The sequence below is a fragment of the Hemitrygon akajei genome, chromosome 2 (genome assembly GCF_048418815.1).
Source record: "Hemitrygon akajei chromosome 2, sHemAka1.3, whole genome shotgun sequence".
NCBI lineage: Eukaryota > Metazoa > Chordata > Chondrichthyes > Myliobatiformes > Dasyatidae > Hemitrygon > Hemitrygon akajei.
Genome location: NC_133125.1, coordinates 8,722,754 through 8,743,367, shown reverse-complemented (window position 1 = coordinate 8,743,367; position 20,614 = coordinate 8,722,754). Strand labels below are relative to the sequence as shown.

The 20,614-nt window shown below is 36.1% G+C and overlaps 1 long non-coding RNA gene across 2 annotated transcripts in view; it reads right to left on the bottom strand.

The window, feature by feature from the left end:
- LOC140738932 (uncharacterized) overlaps positions 1-20,614 on the bottom strand; it is a 191,594-nt gene that overhangs the window by 77,440 nt on the left and 93,540 nt on the right. The gene's annotated exons all lie outside the window — the stretch shown is intronic.

Here is a 20,614-nt window from a genome sequence, read left to right as displayed (position 1 = left end):
AACATGGTGCACAAATCACTACATATAATGCACACACATCGCATGTCAGGAAATGCAGGAGGCTTCATCCATATGCAGAGACAATTCAGCAGTGAGTGATCATTTTACAAATAAACTGCAAAATAACAGGCCTTGAGGGGGGTCACAAAACAAGAGAGAATGGATACTTAACTCAACAGGGTGACAAAGTAACAGAAGGCTCAGAGCAACTGGTTGAGGCTGGCTGGTTCGATCACTGAATCAGAATTGTGGATGAGAGCTGGGTTTAAATAGGCTGCAGGTGATGAGTTGGAAACTAGTACCAGGTGACTCCTGTTAGTTGGGCAGGCCTGACAACATAATGTACTATTACCACAAATAAATTAACAAGTAATAAGATGCACATGACACAAGTCGAAAAGTAAACAGTGTAATTCAACTGGAACTTCACCCATGATGAGACCTGGGTGATGGCAGGAGTTCAGTAATCCTGCGGCCTGGGGGAAGAAACTGTTTCCCATCCTAACGGCCTAATGCTACAACACCTCCTGCCTGATAGTAGGGGTCAAAGAGATTGTTGGACGTATGGAGGGATCACTAACAATGCTAAGGTTCCTGCATATAAAAACATAAGAAACAGGAGGAGGAATAGACCATCTGGCCCGTCGAGCCTGTTCCACCATTCAATAAGATCGTGGCTGATCTGACCATAGACTCATCTCCACCTACTTGCCTTTTCCGCATAACCCTTAATTCTCCTGCAGCACTCCTAGTAAGTATCTCGGAAGAATGGAAGCAAGACCTAGATGCTTATTAGCAAGAAATTAGTTTTGAAAATAACGGTCTGTAATTTTGCCTTACAATAATACATTGTTTTATTTTGCCTAACACGAACCCTAATCCTGCACTTAGGAAGTCCCTTGCTTAACTTCCTCATTTTCTCCTCCTGTCAGAAGATACTTCTTCAAACTTATCTTCTTGACCAAAAGTTTGGTTATCCTCTCTGGTCAATGTGGCTTATTTTCCTCTGTATCTATGCAAAAAACAATGAGCACAAATAAATAAATTAATCCCCTTGTATCAATCAAAGAGAACACAGCTGATCCATGTCCTCAAAGTGCCTTTTCTCTAAGTCCCTTAACTCTTTGGTTAAAAAAAATTCAGAATCAGATTTATTATCACTGACATGTCATGAAATTTGCAGTTTTGTGGCGGTAGTAGAGTGCAATATATAAAACAACTAACCTTCCAAAATCTGGAAATTACACAAAGCATCCCAAGTTTCTACCACTAACAGAAGAGATTCTGCAGGTGTTGGAAATCCAAAGCAACATACACAAAATGCTGGAGGAACAGCTGAGGCAGCATCCATGGGAATGAACAAACAGTCAATGGGCCGAGATGTTTGTGCCTGACTGATTATTCCTTTCTACAGATGCTGCCTGACCTGCCGAGTTCCTCCAGCCTTTTATGTGTGTTGCTTCAAGTTTCTACCAATTTCTTGGTGTAGCTGAATTTCCTAACATCACAGCTGAAGCATCCACCTCCACCCATTCCTAGAGTCTACCACCAAAATGTTCCTATGATCTACCAGCCGATTTTAATGTCTTGACATATCAGGCAAAGATAAAGATATAAAGATAAGCTTGATTTGTCACATGTATATCGAAACATCAAAACAACTACCACAGTCTGAACATGGCCTGGAATGGGGGGTGGTGGGGGGAAGGGTAGCACACAAATGTCACATGCTTTTCCAGTGCCAACATAGCAAGCTCACCACTTACTAATCCTAACCTGTACATTTTTGGAATGTGGCAGGAAACCGGAGCATGTCAGAGGAAACCCATGTAGTCCCAGGAAGAATGGACAAACCACTTATAGACAATGGCGGGAACTGAACCACAATTGGAGATCGTTGGCACAGTAGTTGTGTTTCCCTAACCCAGGGGTCCACAGTCCCCTTAGTTAATGATAGGGGTCAACAGCATAAAAAAAGTTGGGATCCCCTGCCCTAACCACTATGCTATCATGCAATTTACCCATAGTTCTCAAAATCCTAGCACTACACTTTCTCTCCAAGGGGAATAAAATATGACCAGAAATGCTCACGTTATTCTGGCATTACTTCTAGCTGGTCATTATTTTTATTGACCAGATTCTATGTGTTGGAATATGGTGCAGTTTTCCATCAGCCCTTTTGATCATTTTCTTACCTGTTCTGTAACATCTTATAGATTCATATTCATGGGCACCCTTGTCTCTTTAGACCTTTTGCCTCTAGCCTTTCTATTTCCAATCAGATTTCTGAACACATGAACACTGCTACACTATTTTTGCTCTCCTTTTGCACCTCTTCTTGTAATTTATAGTATTTTAATGTATTTCACTGTACTGCTGGCACAAAACAAAAAATTTCACAATAAGCATCAATAATATTAAATCTGATTCTAATTCTATTCTTTGTATGTCCGAAGCAGGTTTAACATTTGCCAACACTAAATCCATTTGGAACTGTGCTAGCAGCATAGAAAAGTAGGAGGAAACTAGTCCACCCAGAAGATACACACATACAGTCACAGCTCTCAGGCTGACAGCGCAGGTATTGAGGTATCATATGTAAAGACACTGCCCAGAAGAAGGTAATTTCAAACCATTTCTGTGGAAAAATTTGCCAAAAACCAATCGTCATAGACCATGATCGCTCACATCTTATGACACGGCACATAATGGTGATGATGATGATAATGATGATGGTGAAGATAAGATTTGACGGTTATGATGTCCTTCATGTTTTGCACATCTTTCAACGCAGTCTGTATTATTACACATCGAAAAAATGTGACGTAAGTGATCTACCAAAGGAAGATTAAAATTATATCGCGACAAATATCAACAGATAAGCAAATAGACTCACTTTCAAAGACTCTACATTTTATTTTCTCAGTATTATTTATTTTTAAATTATTTGCATGATTTGCCTTCTTTTGCACATTGGTTGTTTGTCAGTCTTTGTTGTTTATATAAATTTTAATCTATTTCTTTATTTTTCTGTTAATGCCTGCAAGAAAATAAATCTCAAGGTAGTATGTGGTGACATATATGTACTTTATTAATAAATTTACTATCAAACTTTAAAATAAATGGGGTGAACATTAGCAATAAATTTCCAAACAGTATGTGCAGGAACTTCCCACTATTATTATGCTAACCTTTTGTTCTAATATTTCCGGACACTTAGGGTAACATTTCTGTTTCCATTTCAACCAGCTGCTTTATGCACTAATTATGGAAATAATATTAGAAATATTAGATTCAAGATTCAAGATTGTTTAATGTCATTTTCTGAACACAAGTATAAAGGAGAATGAAATAATTTCTGGATCTGATACAGCACGAAATAAACACAAAGGTAAAGAACACAATCAGCAGTATCTATGTAAATCTACAGAAAGCCACAATACTAAACACTACTAGAATAGTCCGATAGTTCATAGCAACTGAAAAATGAGTGTGCGTGGCTATGTCCATACCTCGGATTTTACCAGCTTGATCTGAGGAAAAGTAAATTTCTAAAATAATAATAATTATTACTATAAATTGCAAACACACATAACTTACAGAAATCAATAAGTGAAAAACACTAGAAATATGCTGAATTAAAAGAGGAAATTGAAAGACTGTGGAACATGAACAGGTATACACTGTCACAATAGTGATATCTACAACTGGTATCATCACAAAGTCACGACACAATAGCATTAAACAATTAGGGCTACACAACAATATTTATGTAAGTCTTCAGAAAGCCACAATACTAAACACCACCAGAAGAGTCCAATAGTTCCTAGCTATTGAGAAATAAATGTACTTGTCTATGCCTGTACCTCAGGTTTTAACAGCCTGAGCTAAGAAAAAAGTGAATAATAATAATAAATCACAACAATATAAATACATAAATTAGCTTATATACATAGATTGATTTTATGTCCATAAAGTGATGCTAGGCACAGGAGTGTCTGTACATAAGGTGACTGATGGGAAATAATAAAGTAGAGATGGAGGTGTTGATCAGCCTTACTGCTTGCGGAATTAACTGTTATTGAATTTGGTGGCCCAGGTGTGGATGTTATGTAGCCTTCTCCCCAATGGGAGTGGGGCAAACAGTTTATGAGCAGGATGGATGGGTTCCTTTACGATGTTATTGGCACCTTCCTGCATATGTATATTTTCCGGGACCTTTCTATGTACATATGTCCTTGATGATGGGTAGAGTGGTGCCTGTGACACATTGAGCATCTTTGACTACCTGCTGTCGAGGATTCCTGTCTGCTGCAGTGCAGTAAATGAGCACAATTTCTTTCATTACATAATAATCTATTTTTTCTGATTTCTCCTGCTACTGTTCTCTTGCCCAGCTGATTGCTTCTTTCTTCTCAAACATGGGGCCGTTCACTTCATTACCTTCGGCTTCCATTCCATGTTCACAACTAAAGTTATGATTGCCCTTCATAAGAGAACCGCTGCACTCATATTTAACAATACAAAACAGCGAAGCAAATTTCAACACTTATCTGTCCTGTATAATAAATTAGGATGACACGAGAGTGTAGTGGCTAACATAACACAATTCCAGCACCAGCAACCCAGTTCAATTTTGCCACGGTCTGTAAGGAGTTTGTATGTTCTCCCTGTGTTCACTCCAGGTGCTCTGGTTTCCTCCCATATTCCCAAAATGTAGGGGTTAATAGGTTAATTAGTCACATGGGTGTAATTGGACCTATTACTGTGCAAAATAAAAAAAACTGTGTTATCACAGAAGTTGTAATACAAAAGGAGAATGTTTGGCCCATTGACCATGGGAGAGCAATCCAAGGTGTCCCCTGCGTTCATCCTTCCACATAGTTCTGCAAATTGTTGACTTTAAACCTAACTTCCTTTAAGTATCATGAATAATGCGGTTTCCACTACCTTTATAAAGTTCAAAGTACAGAAGTTCAAAGTAAATTTACTATTAAACTACATATATGTCACCATATACAACTCTGACATCCATTTTCTTGCAGGCATTCACAGTAGAACAAAGAAATACAATAGAATCAATGAAAAACCATACAGAAACAATGACTGACAAACATTCAATGGGCAAAAGAAGGCAAGATGTGTAAATTAAGTTTAAAAATAGGTAAATTGAGAGATAAATAGATAAATACATAGACAAATAATTCAGGAACAGCTTCTCCCCTGTGCCATCGCTTGATTTCTGAATGGACATTGACCCCATGAACACTATCTCACATTTTTTTCTCTCCTTTAGCACTACTTTTTGATTTAACGTTTTATATATATGTATATATACTTCTAAGTGTAATTTACAGCTTGTATTGTTATGTATTGCTTTGTACTACTGCTGCAAATTTCACAACATATGCCAGTGATATTAAACCTGATTCTGATTCTGAACAGTAAGTAAATATATACATACATACTGAGATCATGAATTGTAGAATCCTTGAAACTCAGTCCATAGGTTGTAGAATCAGATCAGTGTTGAGGTGAGTGAAGTTATCCACTCTGGTTCAGGAGCCTGATGGTTGAAGGGCAATAGCTATTCCTGAATGTGGTGGTGTGGAACCTAAGACTCCTATAACTCCTTCCAGATTGCAGCAGCGGGAAGAAAGCATGGCCTCTCTAACCACTTGCCACTTTAAAAGTTTTTTTCACGTAACTTGTGGTTGAATGTCCTCAGGTTCTTAACATTCTCCTAATGAAAATAGTTTCTATCTATTGTGTCTAAATCTTTCATGTTTGCGAAGCCCCCTATCAGACCTTCTCTGATCTCAGTAGAACACTGGCAGCTTCCTCTGTCTGTCCATATACCTAGAGCCCCTCCTTGCTGGAACAAGCTTTGCAAACCTACTGAACACCCTCTAAGTCCTCTTCACTTTTTTCCCCAAGTTGTGATTCCCCATCCTGGACAAACCTTGACACATCTATAGATGTGTGGTGGAAAGTGTATTGACTGGCTGCATTACAGCCTGGTATGGGAACACCAATCCCTTTAAACAGGGAATCCTACAAAAGGTGGTCGAATTGGCACAGTATGTCATGGATAAAGCTCTCCCAACCATTGAGCACATCTACATGAAATGTTGTCGTAGAAAAGCAGCATCCATCATCAAAGATCCTCACCACCCAGGCCACACTCTTTTCTCACTGCTGCCATCAGGTAGAATGTACAAGAGCCTCAGGACTCACACCACCAGGTTCAAGAACAGTTACTACCCCTCAACCATCAGGCTCTTGAACAAAGATCAACCTATGTGTAAAAACTAATTTATGTATTTATATTATTGTAATTTAATATTATTAGCTCAAGCTGGTAAGACCTGAGATATAGGCATAGACAAGTGCACTCATTTCTCAATTGCTAGGAACTTTTGGATTCTTCTAGTGGTGTTTATTTATTGCTATTTAATCATATTTGCATTTGCACAGTTTGTTGTTCATTGATGCGGTTTACAGTTACTGTTCTGTAGATTTGCTAAGTATGCCCGCAGGAAAAAGAATCTCAGGGTTGTATGTTGTGAAAATTATCTACTCTGATGATAAACTTTACTTTGAACTTTGAGCTTTGGACATAATAATCCAAGTGTGGCTGAACCAAGGTTTATAAAGTCATGATGAATTCCTTCCTCTTGAACTCTGTGACCTGTTTATTGTCTGATATGCACAAACACTCAGTGCTTAAGGATACGCTTCTTCCCCTCCGCTAACGGATTTCTGAACAGTCCGTGAACCCATGAACACTGCCTCACTATTTTGCTTTCTTTTTGCACGACTTATTTTGAATAGAACCAAATTTGTCAATGTGGAATGGAGGGCAAATTTGTAAATCTGGCAGGAGCAAAGAACGTTGGGGATGGTGAGATCTGCCTATATCTTCTTCAAGTAAATACAAACCCTCCTCATTGTTCATTAGACTCACACACAAAACGCTGGAGGAACTCAGCAGGGCAGGCAGCATCTATGGAGGGGAATGAACAAATGATGTCTCAGGCCGAGACCTTTTGTAAGGACCGACAATAAAGGGCAAAAGAAGGCAGAATAAGAAGGTGGTGTTGGGGCGGGTGATTGGTGAGACCAGACGGGTGACGGAGGGGGGATGAAGTGAGAAGTTGGGAGGTGATAGGTGGATAAGGTAAACATTGTGTGTGTGTCTTCAGGCCAGCGTACCTCTCCTCTGATGGAAGCAATGAGAAGACAGCATGCCATGGATGATGGGCATCCTTAATGATGGATGCTGCATTTTTGTGGCATCAACTTTCAAAGGTGTCCTCAATCCTGGGGGGCTAGTGCCCACGAAGGAGCTGGCTGAGTTTACAACTCTGTCCTTGGTCAGTTGTCTCTCTGTGCTGCTCTTGCCCTTTCTATCCCTTGACAGGCCTTTAATCTACCAGTTTACCAAACCACATACATCACATTAACCACATGTTCTCTCCCTGACCACCTCTACAATCTCATCAGAGTACTCAAGTTAGCTATCAAACTCATTTTGGCTTTTCTTAAGAAATCCAGAAAATGCTAGAGTTATCTCTGATTTTGATTTCTAAAATGTTCCTCACTACTGAGTTTAAACAGATTATCTGCAGTTGGGTCTATCCACACACCATTCTTTGATCAGGTGTGTACCATGTTTAATCCTTTCCTCCTCAGACACCATCCTATAATTGTGGATGCTTAGAGAGTAATGGTCAATGTCTCCCTGCTTTCCTTTCTTATTTTACTCATATACAGAGAATATAAGCCCCAGAGAAGGGCCAGTATTATCATGAAGGACTCCATCCACACTGCCTGTCCTATTCCCATTCAAGAGGAGGCTATGTGGTATCCACACCAAGACCACCAGACTCAAAACCGTTACTTCCCCCAAGCAGTAAGGCTGATCAACACCTCCACCCACTACTTTATTTCCTGTCAGTCACCTTATGTACAGCCTAGAGTCATTTTATGTACATACAATCAATGTATATAAGCTATCTTATATATTATATATATTCTGTTTTTTATTATTATTGTTTTTTTTTTAATTTTTGTGTTGTATCGGACCTGGAGTGACAATTATTTTGTTCTCCTTTACACTTGTGTACAGGAAATGACATTAATCAATGTCGAACTTGAATCTGGAACATGGGTTGTGTCACTACCTGTGTGGATGGATCTCTTTGTCTTTCTGTCTAACATTTTAACCACATCTTTCTTTGCGGCAACTCCAGCAGCAATTTCATCCTCAGTAAACATTATGCTAAGTATTTGTCTGCTGCCTCATCAATAGATATTTTTTCATTCTTGGCTTTTTCCTAAATCTCATACCTTCAGTATGTGTCTATCCAAAGAAATCTGATTGTGACTTTCCCTACCTGTCTCCCCCGAGAAAGGACATCCTGTACTACAGTTTTCCAATGATAAGCTTTATTCACCGTGTACATTTATAGTATTAGCAATGTGCTGTGGTGTGTTGGTACAACATGCAACAAAAATTGACAACTTTCAACCATTACAAAGCATAAAGAATTATATAAAAATAAAGCTGGAGTTTAAAGTTCAAATATGGAATTAAATGTGTATAAATATCAGCATGTGCTTACAATGAAAACAGATATGAACAGTAGTTTAAAGTGTTTACAATGCAGTGCAGTGATGGGGATCATAGATAGAGGGGGTGGGGTTAATCAGAATAGTTGATCAGATAAACTGTCTTGGGGAAGAAACATCATAAAGTTGTCATAAAGTTTTTGTTTATTGTCCAATGCCAATTGCTGATTCCAGTTTACACAGTCCTTCCTTTGTAATTCCCATCTCCTTTAAGTGGTCTACATCCTTTTCCAAGACTATTCAAAACCTTTTAATTGTACGATTGTTGTTCCCTACAAATCCCCTGCTGATACCTGCTCCATTTCATCTGTCTTATCCCTCAGAACAATGTCCATTCAAAGCCTCTTTCTACACTGGGATAAAGGCAACTGGTCAATAAAGCTCTCCAAAAAAATCCAGGTGTGCACAATGCATTTGTAGTTTTGATCAAGTTCAAGTTTAATTTTCACTCAACCACACACGAATAAAGCCAAATGAAACAGAGTTCCTCCAGGGCCAAGGTGCAAGACGTTACCAACAGCACACAGCACACTGCAAATAGTACAAATAGCACCCGTGGTTATGATGTCAGAAAAAAACATACATTCACAATGAGAAAATAAAAAGTAATATATACCACAATCCCCACTATCTTTGAATTGACAGACAACGGTTTATTATGTTTAGTTAATTATTCAATAATTATAATGATTAAAAAAATCGTGACTTATTTATTTATTGAGATAGAGTGTGGAATAGATCCTTCTGGCCCTTTGAGCCATGCTGCCCAGTACACACCTATTTAACCCTGACCTAACCGGGGACAACTTACAATGATCAATTAACCTATTAAGCAACACGTCTTTGGACTATGGGAGGAAACCCACACAGTCACGGGGAGAATGTATCAACTCCTTACAAATAGCAACAGGAATTGACCCCGGGTCACTGGCACTGTAAAGCATTGTGCTAACTGCTCCGCTACTGTGCCGCTCCCATACTGTATTTTAAAATAAAATACAGTGAACAAATTTGCCTACAAATGTGAACATGTGTCACATGTACAACGCTGGAGCCCTACAGAAACTCCTAGCGTCCCAATTAATAGAGTCATACAGAACAGAGCCTTTGCCCATCTAGTCTGTGCCAAACCATTTAAAATGCCTAGTCCCATTGACCTGCACCAAGACCATAACCCTCCATACCCCTACCATCTATGTACATACCCAAACTTCTCTTAAACTTTGAAATCGAGCTCACATGCATCACTTGTGCTGGAAGCTCGTTCCACACTCTCACAAGTGAAGAAGTTTCCCCTCATGTTCTCCTTCAAATTTTCACCTTCCACTCTTAACCCATGACCTCTAGTTGTGGTCCCATCTAACCTTAGTGGAAAAAGCCTGCTTGCATTTACGCTATCTATACTTCTCATAATTTCATATACCTCTATCAAATCTCCCCTCAGTCTTCTACATTCTAAGGAATAAAGTCATAACCTGTTCAATCTTACCATATAACTTAGGTCTTCCACACTCAGCAACGTCCTTGAAAATGTTCTCTGTACTCCTTCAATCTTATTTACATCTTTCCTGTAGCTAGGTGACCAAAACTGCATACAATATTCCACATTAGGGCTCACCCATGTCTTATACCACTTCAACATAACATCCCAAATATTTGATTATTTTATTTAGCTAGTTTTGCTCCACTTATGTTTTGGATGTTTCCTCCACTGCTGAGAACCTCCAGCATTTTTTATGCCAAGACTTGTTGACAAATGTTAACCTTTCATTTAAAATGATAACTCAATGACATAATTTTGCATGGATTCAATGTGGTATTACGCACAATAAATTAGCAGTACATAGCTCTTCTTTTGCAATGCTCTAAAATGCTGGAGAATAAAGCTGCACTTTTGAACAAAAGTAAACATGCATGTGAAACTATTTGAGGTGTTCCCCAATGTAACACATTATTGTTTAAATTTCTGGGGTAGAAGTATTTTTGGATAATAGACTTATCCAAAATCCAACAAAATTTAGGTTATAAGTTAGCATTTTTTATTTTTTCTCAGAATGTGCTTGATATTAGCAAATCTACAATTATTACCCCTGTTGGACATCCTGGAAAGATGGCCTTGGACGTCCATGAACCATAGTAGGTCTTGTGCTGACTGTGCTCCCTAAATTTTCGGAATTAAGAAATTCCAATAAATAAATGGTGATATGTATATAACTGATAGCAATGGTCATTCCCCTGTGCAGTTGGGCAAAGATGTAATAGCTCCATGAGGACTTTACTTCATTAAACTTTAAAAGTGATACATATGTCAATGTACAGGAAATAATCTGATTCAGGATTTTTTAATGTTATTTCTGTACACAAGAGTAAAGGAGAACAAAATAATTTTTACTGTGGATCTGGTGCAGTGCAAAAAAAAATCACAGAAGATAAAGAATACAATTAAAAGCAAACACAATAAACAAACAAACAAACAAATAAATAAATAAATAAATAAACATAAGGTAGATAGATTGATTGTGTGTCCATAAAGTGATACTAGGCTGTATGTAAGGTGACTGACAGGAAATAATAAAGTAGTGGTGGAGTTAGTGAGTGGAGGTGTTGATCAGCCTCACTGCTTGGGGAAAGTCACTGTTTTTGAGTCTGGTTGTCTTGGTGTGGATGTTATGTAGCCTCCTCCCTGATGGGAGTGGGACAAACAGCCCATGAACCATTTGGGTAAATTTCAATGTTCACTAAATCAAGTCTACTCACTCATGATTAAAACTATTGGCCAACAATTTGGTGGTGTAATGACTGAAAATATCAGCACTCACTGCCTTTACTGTGCAGTGAAACTGATGGCAAATATTGGTGACTACTTAGGAGCAGCAAAGATGGGAGCTCAAAAGGTGATAATAATGTTATGCTGCCTGTCAAGAGGTTGAACTACTGCAAGCTACAATCAACACAAAGTCCATGATCTTAGGTATTTCCTGTGTTTAATAAACTGGATTACTGCTGCTGTAGAACATCTACTTCCAAGTTTGACTTGTGCATTCAGAGATGCTCTTCTGCACACCACTGTTGTGATGTGAGGCTATTTAAGTTACTGACACCTTCCTGACAGCTTGAACCAGTCTGGCCATTCTCCTCTGACCTCTCTCCTTAACAAGATTTCACCCACAGAACTGGATTTTTTTTTTGTTTCTCACACCATTCTCTGTAAACTCTAGAGACTGCTGTGTGTGAAAACCACAGCAGATCAGCAGTTTCTGGGATACTCAAACCACCCTGTCTGGCACCAACTATCATTCCACAGTCAAAGTCACTTTGATCACATTTCTTTCCCATTCTGATGTTTGGTCAGAACAACTGAACCTCGTGACCAAGCCTTTATGGTTTTCTGCATTGAGTTGCTGATGGCTGATTAGATATTTGCATTAACAAGAATGTACAGGTGTACCTAATAAAGTGGCCATTGAAATCAATCATTTGTACACATCTTTGTGTAAAACAAACATTAAATTTTGTTGAATGAAGAGTTTTCAAGAGTGCATCAAACCATAATTGCTGCTGAACAATCTCCTTGGGCTTATCTAAAAAGCTATTTCTCCACAATCCATATTATGTAGAAAAATATAAATGTTATTATTTTAAAATCTATTCAAATAATACTTGACAACTTCTACTTCTATATATATGTCTGATAGTAATTCTACTTATTGTAGATGACATAAAGTATAATTACAGTTAGTGCTTTTTGCTCTTGGCCTGTGAGGCATGAGATTTGTTCATTCTGAAAGCCTATTCCATCTGCTTGGTGACTTCACTATCCAGGATACCATAGATCCCTTGCAGATGGCACCATTCCTAAAGTCATATTGGAATGGGAAAGTTCTCTAAGAAGGCACCACTAAGTCTTTGTGGACAGTATTGTTCGAGGTCAGGGTCAACTACCATTCATCCTCTGCTAACTCAAACTATAACATTACCAAGATAGAGACATTTAGATCCAAAATACATTGGGGAAGAAAATGGCCAATTAAGAACTTGGATAATTTTTTATATAAGTATTCCAGTATATTATCTGTGTTCGGTCACTGTTCTTTCTAAAATGCTACACAAAACATTAACTTTATTGTCAGAACAAATTAGCGTAAATAAAACAGGGTATGCTTTTGACATACCTTTTGTAACATATTTTTGTAGATCAACAAACAGATTTATTGTGGACTAAATTCTATCTTTAGCAGCAATTCTTACTTATATTTTAAAGTAGATGTGTTTAATTGTTTACAATGGTATATTTCAAAATGAACAAAACAAAAGAATTTTATTGTTCCACAAATGCATTATCTGTTCTGTATAGATTCCTCATTCTACCTTTATCACTAAAGATTTTATATGACAGTTAATAAGAAATATTGCATGTGATATTTTTTAAAAAATCATGTATTATCTGTTCAAATCAAACTGGGCTATTGTGTCAAATTATTTTTAAAAATGTAAATTTTGAGTATAATTTGCAAATAATCTGTCCATACAGTTTTAAATCCAAGGTACATGCAGAGTGTTTTTAAATTTAGTAACCACTTGCATAACTAATAAGATGTTAAAAGATAAAACTAGAATTCTTGTGGTTGTAATATATTTATGATTGAATTCTCACAGTGTTTGAGCAGTCATGGACATCATCTTATGCAGATCAGATCGCATAAAGGAAATGAACGCTTCTTCTGCCTAAACTCCTGCTGGTACGGAAACTATTCTGTGATAAACCTGATGCACTTAGATAAGCTCAAACTAATTTATATATCTCTTTTTTTAAGAAAAAAGCAACTGTCTCCGTATTTTAACTGCAAAGTCATTTTCAATTAATTTGTCATTTTGTTAGACCGTCTGAGAACATCTGAACATATCAGTTTCTTTCTTTGACACAAATACACTGGCTTTTTGGTTTATGTTTAAAAAGCTCATCGTTGATAATACCTTCACATGGTACTGACTAAAGTTTGCATTGAAATGAAATTATATTGTACCGATTGCCTTTTTGTCCATACTTTGATCAATTTAAAAATATGCAGTATAAGAGAGAATATTCAGCAACTTCAACAGATTTCATTCAGCTAGGATGTGTGTAGTAATTTTCAAAAGTTCCTCATAGATACAACCAATGTATAAAAGCTATCTCATGTATTTATATATAATTGTCCATTTTTTAATTATTGCATTCTTTATCTTATTGTGCGTTTTTTGGTGCTGCATCAGATCCGGTGTGACAATTATTTTGTTCTACTTTACACTTGTGTACTGGAAATGACATTAAAGAATTTGAATCTTTCTAGGGGTGCCTCACTAATGATGCCTTGTCTTCCATATAATAATTGACCTGTCTTCTGTGTCTTAATTGGGTGACGGTGGTTACTTGAATTGAGAAACTCTATATAGTACTGTAAATAAAACTGGGCCACATTGTCTGTAATCCACTGTTTAAACAACAATGGAACAATATAATTTATGCCCCTGACATATTTCATTGGTTGTTTCGCTTCCTTATTGGTTCTTTGTCGTCTGTAGTCAGGAGGAATTCTGTGAGAAGTGGGTGGGGTCAGATACATTAATGTTAACAGACCTATTTGTACTTGAATGTTATAGCCTGAAAGTGCTTAGTTAATTTACCAATAAATCACAGATAAAAAAAAAGATAATATTAATTCATGGTGTAGTCAAATGTTACCGAGGCTGATACTGAGCAAGAAATGAAACAATCTAAGAAATCAATTGATTTATTTTACGAATAGAGTTAAAGAAATTGTAATGAAAATGAATTCATTATTACAAAGATCACAGTTGTCACAAAATCTACAGCAGAAATTGCAAAAATTTGATTAAAATACATTTCATTTTTGCAAAACTAAGCACTGATGTGTATAAAACTATTTAGGAGGATTTGGTTTAAGGTTGCTCACTGTACCAATGAACAGTTCTTTCCACAAGCAAATCCTAATGGATGCTTTTGTTATTTTTCTTTTCGTTAAGCTCGAACCATGCCTTTGCCTCTGTATTACAAGGTTTTGACGTGGAAATGCTATGACAAGCTTGGCTTCTCCCAATGCAGCTGGCACTGCTGATGCCAAAAGCCAAAGCTTGTTGTAATGGGATCATGGGATACTTGCTCAGCACAGAGTCTTGCCTGTTTGGTTCCCACCCGCCTCTGAGCACTCGGCCCTTGTGCCTCAGTCCTCCTAATGAGAGGTAGTGGACAATGCTGGTATTGTTGCTTCTGTTTGGAATCTTGTGTTAGAAACAATTGCTGTTTACCCAAGCATTTGTCCTGCCCAAACTCCATTGGTAATTACTTCTCGAGCTGCTTATTAACACGGCTTGTGTTCCAATACAAAGAACCATTGAATCAGAGTTTGGGTGTCTTGTATTTAGGCTTTATCTTCTTGCAAAGCTATTACCTACACAATATATATATATATATATATATTTGCTGTTTGCACTATTGTCTTGCAAATTGTTTGTTGCTACTGTGTTGTCTGTAATTCTATTGTCCTGTGCTTTACGCTTGGCACGGAACCACAATCAAATCTGGTATATTTCACATACCGGCGATAAAGTGATGTTGATTCTAGTATATCTCATCTACAGTATGCAAAATAAATATTGTAGATGCTTGCCATACTGTGAGAAAACAAAAAATACTAACAGGAATACTACAGTGAACAAAATCCTGGGGAAAAATATCTTGAAATATCTAATGTTCTAATTGGCCTTGGTAATTATACACAATAGCAGCAGAATCTACTACAGATACAATAACTATAAAGCCTGCCTAAAGAACTATTTATATGACTAATATTTTTGCTTTGGTGTTAACCAAAGAAAATTAGAATATTTACTATGTCTCTTTGCACTTTTGTGTTTGAGAATTGCAAAGTCAGATATACAATATGTATTTTTGCACCTCTCAAATGAGTTGCTAATATTATGCAAAATAGCATATGAATATGCATGATTATGCAGTAAATTTTATGAGGTGGCATTTGTGGAACAGTAACATGCATTTAAATAACAGCAGCATTCTCATTCTTTCTATTCTCACATAAAATATTACAAAAATGTCCAAAATATACTCAATTTTTATTTCAATATTTTAGAATTAATCCTCCATATTAATTTGACAATTATTTTTGATTTGATATTTAAAGACATTTTCACTCTCACACAGGCTTTGAATTGAGGTAGGTTTGCCATTTCTGCTAACTAACATAACATGCTTTTAAGTTATTTCTTTAACAAGAATTCTTGATAATTATCAACCTATCAACAATCAACTAGAAATGGCTAATATAAGACATATTATACCTAGGACATGCCCTCTTCTCATTGTTACCATCAGGAAGGAGGTACAGGAGCCTGAAGGCACGCACTCAGTGATTCAGGAATAGCTTCTTCCCCTCTGCCATCAGATTTCTAAATAGGCATTGAACCCATTAGCAGTACCTCACAACGATTTTTTATTATTTCTGTTTTTGCACTACTTAATTTAATTTAATATACATATCTATACTTACTGTAATTCAGCTTTTTCTATATTTATCACGTATTGCATTGTTCGCCGCTGCAAAGTTAACAAATTTCATGGCATATGCAGGTGATATTAAATCAGATTGTGATTCTGATTCTGATATCAGAGATCGCAATGTAAATAAAAAAGTCAATTTGGAAATGACATACCATATCTGATTTTAAACAGTTTTGAGGAGTAGGCTATCTTTCTTAATAATTCCAAAGGAAGCTATCTCGAGTACTAACTTTTCAAAATCAGGAACACAGTACAGTACTGAACAATCTAGTATCATTAACCAGAATTTTAGTGGGTTTATAATAAAGACATATTTACAAATGGGTTGAGTATTCTGGAGTACATTGCGCTGGTGCTACACACCACAAATTTTATGCAATTTCATGGCACATTTGTTATCTACCAGCAGACCACTTCATTTTTATATCCTCATATTCTCTGACACAAGCATGAGCCCCTTTTCACTATTTTAAAATATGACTAATTGGCGAAATGAAATAAAGTTATTTATTATTGTATATTTATTGAAAATATAATTAGCACCACACTTATTTTGTGTTGCTCCTATTCTCAGCAGTGCTTGAGTTCAGTAAGAACACAATATCTGCTGTCTTCTTGCATGTTAATATTCTGCTTGGAGCTTCCTCCTGAATGAACAAGATTTATACCAGGCACATAGAGTGCCTAAACCTCCACTGGCTTCCAGTTAAAAGTACTATTTAACAGTGTAGTGTGGATTAAATAAAATTTATATTTCCCACAAAATATCACACCAGCTTTAAAAGCAGATGCTGCGTTACAACTTTCAAGTCCTAGGGTCACACCTACATAATTGGGCGAACCTCAGTATCACAGAATGACCATCCTGGCATGAATATTTCGATTATAATTAGTGGGGCCTGCTGAGAAGACATGATGATAATGGAATAATAATAAACGAGGATATGCATCAGCGTGATAGAAAGTAGAAATGCTGAGCATCTCACACAACACAAAGGGCATAGCTATAAACTGGGTACTGTAACAATAACATTTCCCCATGCAGATCTGGCCATGTCCAATGACAATGTATGCAAATAGCATCGTACTTTATTAATATTGCAATCATTTAATATTAATAGATTTCAATAACTGAAATAAAGCTAATTAGTAGGCTTGACTACATATTTCAGTAAAAGGTTCCAATAATATAATATAATAACCAGTATCTGTGATAAAGCTAAAAAGTACACTTTCAATTAATATGTTTACACTTAACAAGTATATTGCCTACAGGTCAGCTGGAGTCATTTATTTTGTAATGCAGACATGAATTAAATGTTCTTACATATCTTAAAGAAAAATATGATATAAAAAGCTGGCAGAAAAATGGTTATCTGGTTAAATTCTTAACTTGAATGAAATCTAATGGAAATCTAATGGGAATATTTCAATTTATTCTGTGAAAGGCTGTGGACTTTGCAAGTAAAAACTAAATTCACACTAAAACTGCATTTTATTCTTTACTAAGTAGTTTCAATATTTACAAGGAAAGTCCCAGTTTTATAACCAATACATTTTATTTTAGCTTTTCTTTTAAAGAGATAGGTTATAAAATGTGATCTGTGAATGATTAAATAGCTCATGTATGCAATATAGTATTACAATTAAATACTGTTACTCTATAATCTTGGGATTCAATTTTATGAATAAAACAAAGAACTTTGCACAGTATTTCACTATAAGTACCAATTAAATAGAGTTGCTCATTAACACTGCCAATATTGAAAGTGGTATTTAATGGAGAATAGTCACTTCCTGACTCCTCTATCCTTTACCACTCTATATATTTTCCATATCTTTCTTTGGTATCTCCTGTTTGTATAGGCACAGAGCCATAACTAAACGTGTGTGTGTGTGTGTGTGTGTGTGTGTGTGTGTGTGTGTGTGTGTGTGTGTGTGTGTGTGTGTGTGTGTGTGTGTGTGTGTGTGTGTGTGTGTGTGTGTGTGTGTGTGTGTGTGTGTGTGTGTGTGTGTGTGTGTGAAATGACCCACAATGATTCTATATTTCAGGCTGAGAGACCAAAAGAAATCAGGACACATGATAGATCCATAAATTGTGTTTTGAGAATATATAATATGTTCCATCCATATCCAAGGAAAGTTTGGCAAGTTTTGCATGGAAATGTAAAATGCTGTCATACCTTCCTATGAATGAATGAATGAAATCATACTTTACATGATAGGAATATAGTGAAGATATCCTAGAGAGATTAAATTTAAAGTGACCTAATAAGTGAGAAACATACTAATATAAAATTCAGTGTTGGAATACTTAATTTAAACTGTGAATAAAAAAAGTTCATGAACTTAAATTCCTTCAATTCAAGTAGAAGTACAATAATATTTTTACACTTATATACATCATCAAATATATTGAGAAAAGTGTTTGTCTAAAATTATCAAAACTTTTCACAGTTTTACATGCAAGTCCGCACAAGTGGATAGTTTTAATATCCAGTTTAGAACTCAAAGACTCAGGAACAAATTTCAGTGTCTATGTTTCATTAATGGCTTCAATAAAATCAGTTTTGTCCCTTTCCATTTTATCATACAAAACACACATTCAATCCTCAATAAGCCTAAAATTTACTTCTCTGCAGCTACCATGTTTGTGTGAAATGAAAATGTTAGTTATAATAAACTTTAAAATAAACTTATATTGTAGAAATTGTAAATAGTTTGAATTGAGCTAAAATCTGCTTTTACATAGATGGTGCTTATAATGAATCATTATATTATAACTATAAATAATGGATTTTTAAAAAGTGATTACTTTGATCTTTAACATTCACAACGTAAATCAGAACAAGCAAAAAGGAACAGTGTGAAACATACACATAGACTTTTAAGATTTTTGTACTGCAGAATTATTTGCTTATTTAAAAAAAGGAACAAACAACAAAATTAAGGAAACATGTAAACACAATAACTAGGTGATCTGAAAACAGTTCATTAAAATTGGTCACTGCAGTCAGCTGATTAAGCGGCAAGGTGAAAGTTAACCCAGGCTAAAGGAATAAAAATATTCCAACATCGTATTATAAACACTTATTTGCAGAAACCTGAAAATCAAGCATACTCTATCCTAGTTTATTTTATCTACAACAGAAAACAAACTTTCCTTTGGGAGGTCTGTGAACCAAATAATAAATGTCAGTTCTAAATCCTCTATGAAAATCATTTCGGCTTAATCCCCTATATTCTGCAGCATGCAAATAAGCACCAGGGCCCATAGACTGCCGTCATAGATGCAGTCAATTTACAGACACTGAATTATGTGCTGTGGGCTCTCTCTGTGCCCCTCCCCCATTGCCTGAACTTGATCGCAGCTGCATACGTTACAGACAAAACCACAAACCGAGGTAACATATCATATATTGCATGCTGTAAATTAACTTGACATTTGATGCAGAGAAACTATGACCATACCAAGAACCAAATAACATTAGCATTCATTTTCTGCATTGTATGTACTGTGGACTTAACCCATTATCTGAACACACACATGAAATCATCATAGCTTCACCTCTATGCACAACTCTAAAATTCAATCATTGGGCTCTCTTCGGGAGAAATGCAGAATATTTATGGGTTAATGAGATGCATGGTCCATAAATTACTGGGCTAATTTTGATAGATCTTTTTGATGTACTTAATCAAGCACAATCTTAACAATATGTGGACTGTGTTCCCTAGTATCTTCAAACCAAGAATCACTCTTCTAAATGCACATTTTTCTTTTTCTCCAAATTTCTTTCTAATATTATTATATTTTACAACTTGCTATTTTGTGTTTTTTAAATAAATATACAGTATATACTGGTAAAGTATACTTAATATTCATGGATTTATTTACAGTTCCCCATATTGCAAATCTCACATCCAACTGCATTTCTGTGTTTTGTATTGGTGTCATGTCTATATTCCTGTGGGAATCTTCAATAAGATTTTTGATAAATCAAGCTTTAACAGGCAAATATCGCCATAATGCATTCCATATTTCCATATTACAGTTTTCTATTTGAAATGAAACATAACCACGGAACTCTATTGTTTAGATTATTCGCTACACACATATAATAAAGGCCTACACGTTAAATTTTGATTTTTAACTGAAACTTATTTTTAATTGGTTTGGAGGGTGCCATTTTGTGCGAATATTTTATAGATGATTAATGGCCAAGTTTTGACAGGCTGAAGGAGGTGTCTTTTTATGTTTACAGTATTCTGTTGTATCTTCACAACCTTTCTCTTTCACGTGCAAATGTTGCTCCTTATTAGAAAACAGGAGCTCCTATTTAACCAATCAGATTATTTGGCAAATTTCAGAATTACTATTTTCAATTGTTAGGGAAGAATATT